General features: G+C 39.8%; 1 non-coding gene across 1 annotated transcript; it reads right to left on the reverse strand.

Moving 5' to 3' along the window:
* Nucleotides 1-454: 454 nt before the first annotated feature.
* On the reverse strand, nucleotides 455-599 carry LOC131399604 (small Cajal body-specific RNA 4). The gene has a single exon (XR_009217163.1). It is a non-coding gene; the product is annotated as a small Cajal body-specific RNA 4 (non-coding RNA).
* Between the last annotated feature and the right edge of the window lie 5,308 nt (nucleotides 600-5,907).

Raw genomic sequence — 5,907 nt, forward strand, 5'->3', positions numbered from 1 at the left:
TGCCTGACACATAGTGAGCACATACATGTATCATTACAATTATTATTATCCTCTGACTTTAATGGTGATAAAGATCTTCAAAGAAACGAAAGACCTCTAAAACCATTATGATGTTAAATCTCTTGAGTTCTTATCCTGAACCTCGTGGCGTATTGAATTTCTGGCCCAACTGAGGACTCGTGCTTTAACCACGGGCAGTGTGTGTCCTTGCTCACCATTTAAAACATTATTTCTACTTTTCTTTTCATCAGAATCCCCCTCCTTTCCTTACTAGAACTTTAAACTCTTGCTGTTTCTGCACTTGTAGATCATGATGAGGTTAATAATGTCTGAATGACACCTCAAAAGTAAGTCCTAGCACAGCAAATATCCCCGAGGGTGCAGCTGACATTAACATGACCCCACACAGTCACTCATGCCATCTGTTGGCATTGTGACACACCTGTCACTCTTGTCCTGGAGGGGATCTCTCAGGACAGGTACTCCCACTATAATCAGAACATCCTTCACAGCTTTCCCGCTCTCTCCAACCCTTTTGCTAGGACGATTGTATCAGCAAAGTCTTCCTTTGTCAGACTCAGCCTCTTTAGTTCTCCAGCCCATGATTCTTAAAACAAAGTTAATTCCAGATTAATTACAAAACCACAATACAGATCATCTCGAAAATTCAGTGACATTAAGGTTCTAGTCCAGATTTCTTAAGCCAAATAACTGGAGAAATTGACACTGGAATAAGAATTTTTGGTTCACTGAAGGTGAAAAAACTTCCAGAACATTTCCATTCACAACTCATCAGGTTTATGAAATCTGAAGGGAAGAGGTTAATATTCTTATTTCAGAATGAAGAAGAGGAAAGAGGAGGCCACCAGTATTTGGGGGGCAGCTGTCACGTGTCAGCCACCATGCTGGGCACCTTCAGGTAGGTTATTTCTTTTAATTCACAGCACAGACACCTCAGTCTTATCTTCATTTGACAGATTAAAAACTTGACACTAAGAAGGTTCACGTCTTTTGCTAAAGGTACCACAGCTACTAGCTGGCAGAACCAGCACCTGAACCCCAGGCTGACACTCAAGTGCATGCTTTTTCATAATTCAGAATGCACTGTGACAACTCTGTCCCCTCATCTACTTCAGTAGGTGGCTCTTCACCTTCCAGATGACTTCAGATGCCTTTCCCACAATAAGCTATAATGATTGTCAATTTTCTATCGATACTTCCCTTCTAGAATGCTAAAATTTCTCTCTCCTCTGATGTTTGTGACCTTACAATCACCTTCTTTCCTAGCCTTGTTCTCTTTTCAGGGACCTCCACCAGCCAAGGACACATTTCCCGGGGTGTGACCATCCCCAGCCCTCTGGGAATCTGCGCACACCCTCTGACCCTTCCCAGGATGCTTAGGGTTCCTCCTGGATCTTGACATTTGACAGAAAGACCATGAATAAAACACATGTAAATCTGGTCTGGATCGTTGATAACTGTATAGTTATGACTTCACACCTTCCACACTCAGGAGTCGAGCCTACACCAACGATGACAAATCACACCAAGAGAATGACCACAGTAATTCACTGGCCTGTTTAAAGATATTATTTAGCAAAGTCAAGGCTAAAGCCATGTAATGGAACAAATTAAGGGATGCTATTACAAGACCTCCGTAACACTTGACATATACCTCAACAACTAAGAAACATGGCTATATTTCATACTCATGTAAATTTTTTAAATTTTTTCTTTGTAGCAGTATTTAACGATATGTAAAATATCTTAGGAGATATTTTTGAACCCTTGTAAAACCTTTTTTCAGAACTTTTAGCCAATATAATCTTTGCTTTTTCAATTTACTTTTAAAATTTCTGACTATGGAAATTTTAAGATTAGGGCAACATGATTGCCTTGTTTGTGACTAAAAACAGAATCCCATGAGTCTGACCACAGTTTTAGCCCTATGCTACCATACAATTCACATTTACTAAGGGGAAAAAAAACGGACAAATTAGGTTTTGTTTTTTTTTTTAAATCCATAGTCGGAAGGCTCCCCCCCACCCCTCCACCCCCGCGCCGTGAGCCCTGCCCAGGCTTTGTGCCGAGTGCCGGGTGCAGGCGGCGAAGGCAGGGGCCGCCCCGGAGCTGTGTGCAGATTGCGCATCCTATGTTTTAAACGGAAAGCACGTGAAAAGAGACGAGTTCACTCTGAGATGAACGGGCAGCGCTGCTTCACCTGCCCTCTTTGCAATCATTCTGCAAACGGAATGAGGGGGAACCAGGCACGGCAATTTTAAGATCTCCACAACCTCACGTTTGGCGACAGAGGATGTTCACAAATTCCTGGAGGGGAGGGTTACTGTCCTCAGCCCTCACCCTCTGCTGTCCGTCAACGCCATTTATTAGTCGTGATGTCATCTGGTTAATATATAACCACAGAGGTGAAAGAAAGAACTTCACCATCTGCATGTCGCCTCAATTTTCAAATTCCTCTACATTGAAAGCAATCCCCAGCAAGGCTTTCTCCACTCTGACATATTTATTCTTCCTCTTCAGATTCAAACCGTTCCAAAAGGTTAACAAAAAATACAGCAAAAGCAGCCTGCTTGTCGACAGTATTTACATGCATTACATACCCTAAAAATATGTAGCTTATTAATGACCGATTTTCCATCCTCTTCAATAAACTTTTTTATTAACATGACACTCAACTTCCAAGTGTCAAACCATCTCGCCCTGTGCGAGTCTCCTTTATGGTATTTAATAAAAATAGAACAGTATTTATATCCCTCCCCATAAGAGAACAGATTGTTTTAAGGTTATACAGCCTCAATGTGATGGAGAAAGAAGGAACCTTACAAAATGATAAATATTTTCATTAAAAAACTTTAAAACTAAAAGTTCAAAGATATGTTCTCCTCTCTTATTTCTTGTCAAAACATGACTTAAGACCCAAAACTAATCTACTTTCAATTTTATTCCATATTTCAGTGCTGTCATAGTACTCAGCAGAGAGTATTGGAATACGATCATTTTTTATTTTGTTGATGTTACCGACAGCTTTATTTCACAAAGCAATCTTATACTATGTCTACCAGTGGCAGGGCACAGAGGTCAAATAGTCCATCCTTACAGGTAGAGAGCTTATTAAACGGCACGTCTATTAAACCCGATGGACAACATAAAGAAACATTCCAGCAAAATACTTTTAACATAGTTCAATGAAGATATGGCTCGAAAGGGTAGTAAATAATTTAAACGGAGACCGATAGGGAATTTGTTATATTTTTTACTAGCATCTTCAAAATTATATTTCAAACAAAGTGGTTAGAATAGAGAAACACAAAAGCCCATAGAACCAGCCCAAGTTCTACGGCTAATGTTAAGGAGCATGGGGACTACAACACAAATCTGAACATTAATAAATCAATTCCATTGCAAAGTTCATTTAAAATAATCTAGGCATAAATATTATGTAATTGTGAACTGAGATAACCACTTTTAAAAAATAATCTTCCTGACTGTCATTCTTATTCATTTTTTTATTGTTTTTGTTGTTGTTTTGGATTTGATTTTTAAATTCGATGTATAACATTTATTCATGACAACACTTTACTTGTAAGAGAAAAACTGCATCAGAAGAATGGAGTCAAAATAATAGGGAAAATATTTATTTAAATATTGCACAATATTCGGTGTGAAAATCTAAATGTGATTACCAAGGATTAGAAAAAGAGCATTTGATAATGCATAATTGGGATTTTCTCTTCTTTTCTGGTATGTGTGGTAACTCTTTGATTATCAAAAACCAGACCTATCATCCTTTTAATCACAGTATTTCCTTCTGTATATGACTAACCGTATTTAAAAACAAGAAAATGAAAACACAAGAAAAAAACTGAATCCATGAAAGAGAACTCAATTTCTTATCCTCATACGCAAGCTGTGGTTTTCGACCAAAATAACAAACTGAATCAGTAACTTTTAATAAGTTTATCATAAACACTGTCTCTTAATCTTGAGATTGGATACCCAGTCTCTTACCAAGAATATAAACTACTTGCTCAAGGGTTATTAGTAGCTTCACCTGGTGGGATAATTAACAAGATACAGAAACATAAAACACGAGTTATTACAGTTACAATTACCTGCCCTCACAGCATCACTGCGGTGCACCGTCCTTGCTTCGGCACACAGTAAATCATCTACCTAAATGTATTTGCACCCAATCATTTTTTAAAGTCACAATCTTTGTCGTGTCAACTTGTCAAGGGTCAAAGGGAAGAACAGGCAAGATTCCCAAATCAATCTGCTTGTAGAAACTGTCTCATTTCATTTCAAATTACCTGCTGTGGCTGAAGCAGGCTGTGGACGAACTGCCTTCCTCCATAAACCATGACAGCACAGGTCGAACTTCTGTGATCATTCATAAGGGGCAAGTCATGCCGGCTCCGTCATTAACTACTTTTAAACGGCTGTGCAGGGTTAAGTGATCTTGCAGGGCAGCCACAGATATAAATACTGTTTGGACAGTTTAATGTCAAGAGACAACTCCTCTGGGATTAAAACTGTGTAACCCAATAGAACAGTTGTCGATACGAGGATTAAGGTACTTTGGTATTGTTACTCCCAGCCATGGCTTTACGCATGTTTCTCGTAAGTGACCCCACAGGAGACTGTGAATGTCGTCCATCTACATCATGCAACTCCTAGACAGTGTCCTGAGAATATTAAAAATAACTTCAGGCCTTCGGAGGTCCCCCCTTCCAGCAGGTGTTCTTAGAGAGCTGACGTTTGTCCTCGTGAGGCTGAGCAGAAGACGCGAGCACGCTGCAGGTGAGGGCAGACACCTCGCAGCAGCTCCAGCATCGCCGGCTTCCAGGACTCACGGTCAATTGGAACCTCAAAGAGCTAATGCTGTGCATAAAATCAGGGCGGGCGGGTACAATAAGTTGTGCACAAAAGAGACATGATCTAAGAAATAAGACTGAAAGAATGATCCCATCGCCTTTGTAGAGCTCATCCTTTGGGGCAAACACTATAATATCTAAAGAAAACAGCTAATATTTACCAAGGGTTTACTATATATCAGGCAGTGTACTAAGTGCTGTATGTATGACCTCATTTAAATCTAACAACCACCCAATGAGAAATCTATTTTTAGTCCCACTTTACAGGTAAGAAAGCTGTGGAGCAGAGCTGCTGATAATTTGCACCAGGTCATACAGCAGGTGATGATGGAGAATAGGAACAAATATTGTCTGACTCTAGAACTAGCCCTCTCAACTCCCATACTGTACCACCTCCACTCTAATTATGCCCCTGTGAGAAATTCTACTGCTTGACTTATAAAGTATTTATAATATACACTGACTTAGCTCTCTTTAACATGCATTAGCTGGGTACGAAAACAGCCTGAATCATTAAACAAAAAGAGTTACTAAGTTACTCACTCAGAGAGCCAGAGTGAGTTAAATCCTGCCAATATACAAATACTTCTGTAGGAACATGAAGACTTCTCAGAGGGTATGTGGGCACAGATGGTTTTAAGGAAATACATTTCAAAATCCTCAGTGTCCATATGTTTTCTTTCCTAAAATTGATCCACCTGAGAAAATATCCTGCCAATTCTAATTTGCTACCCCCATTCACAATTACAATTCTCCAAATTCAAAAGCTACATCCCTCCCACCCTAGAATCTCCCGCCACCCCAATGGTGAACATTTTTAGGTCACCCAAGACTGTTTACCAGGTCCCCCAGATTCTCTGCCCGGTTCACCCCATGAACAGATGCATTTCTGTGTTGAAAACTCATCTATCAAATGTTGTAATATATTCATGGTGCTTGATCCATTTCTTTTGTGTGTGTGTGTGAGGAAGATCAGCCCTGAGCTAACACCCATGCTAATCCCCCTCTTTTT

Source organism: Diceros bicornis, chromosome 38 (genome assembly GCF_020826845.1).
Source record: "Diceros bicornis minor isolate mBicDic1 chromosome 38, mDicBic1.mat.cur, whole genome shotgun sequence".
Taxonomy (NCBI): domain Eukaryota; kingdom Metazoa; phylum Chordata; class Mammalia; order Perissodactyla; family Rhinocerotidae; genus Diceros; species Diceros bicornis.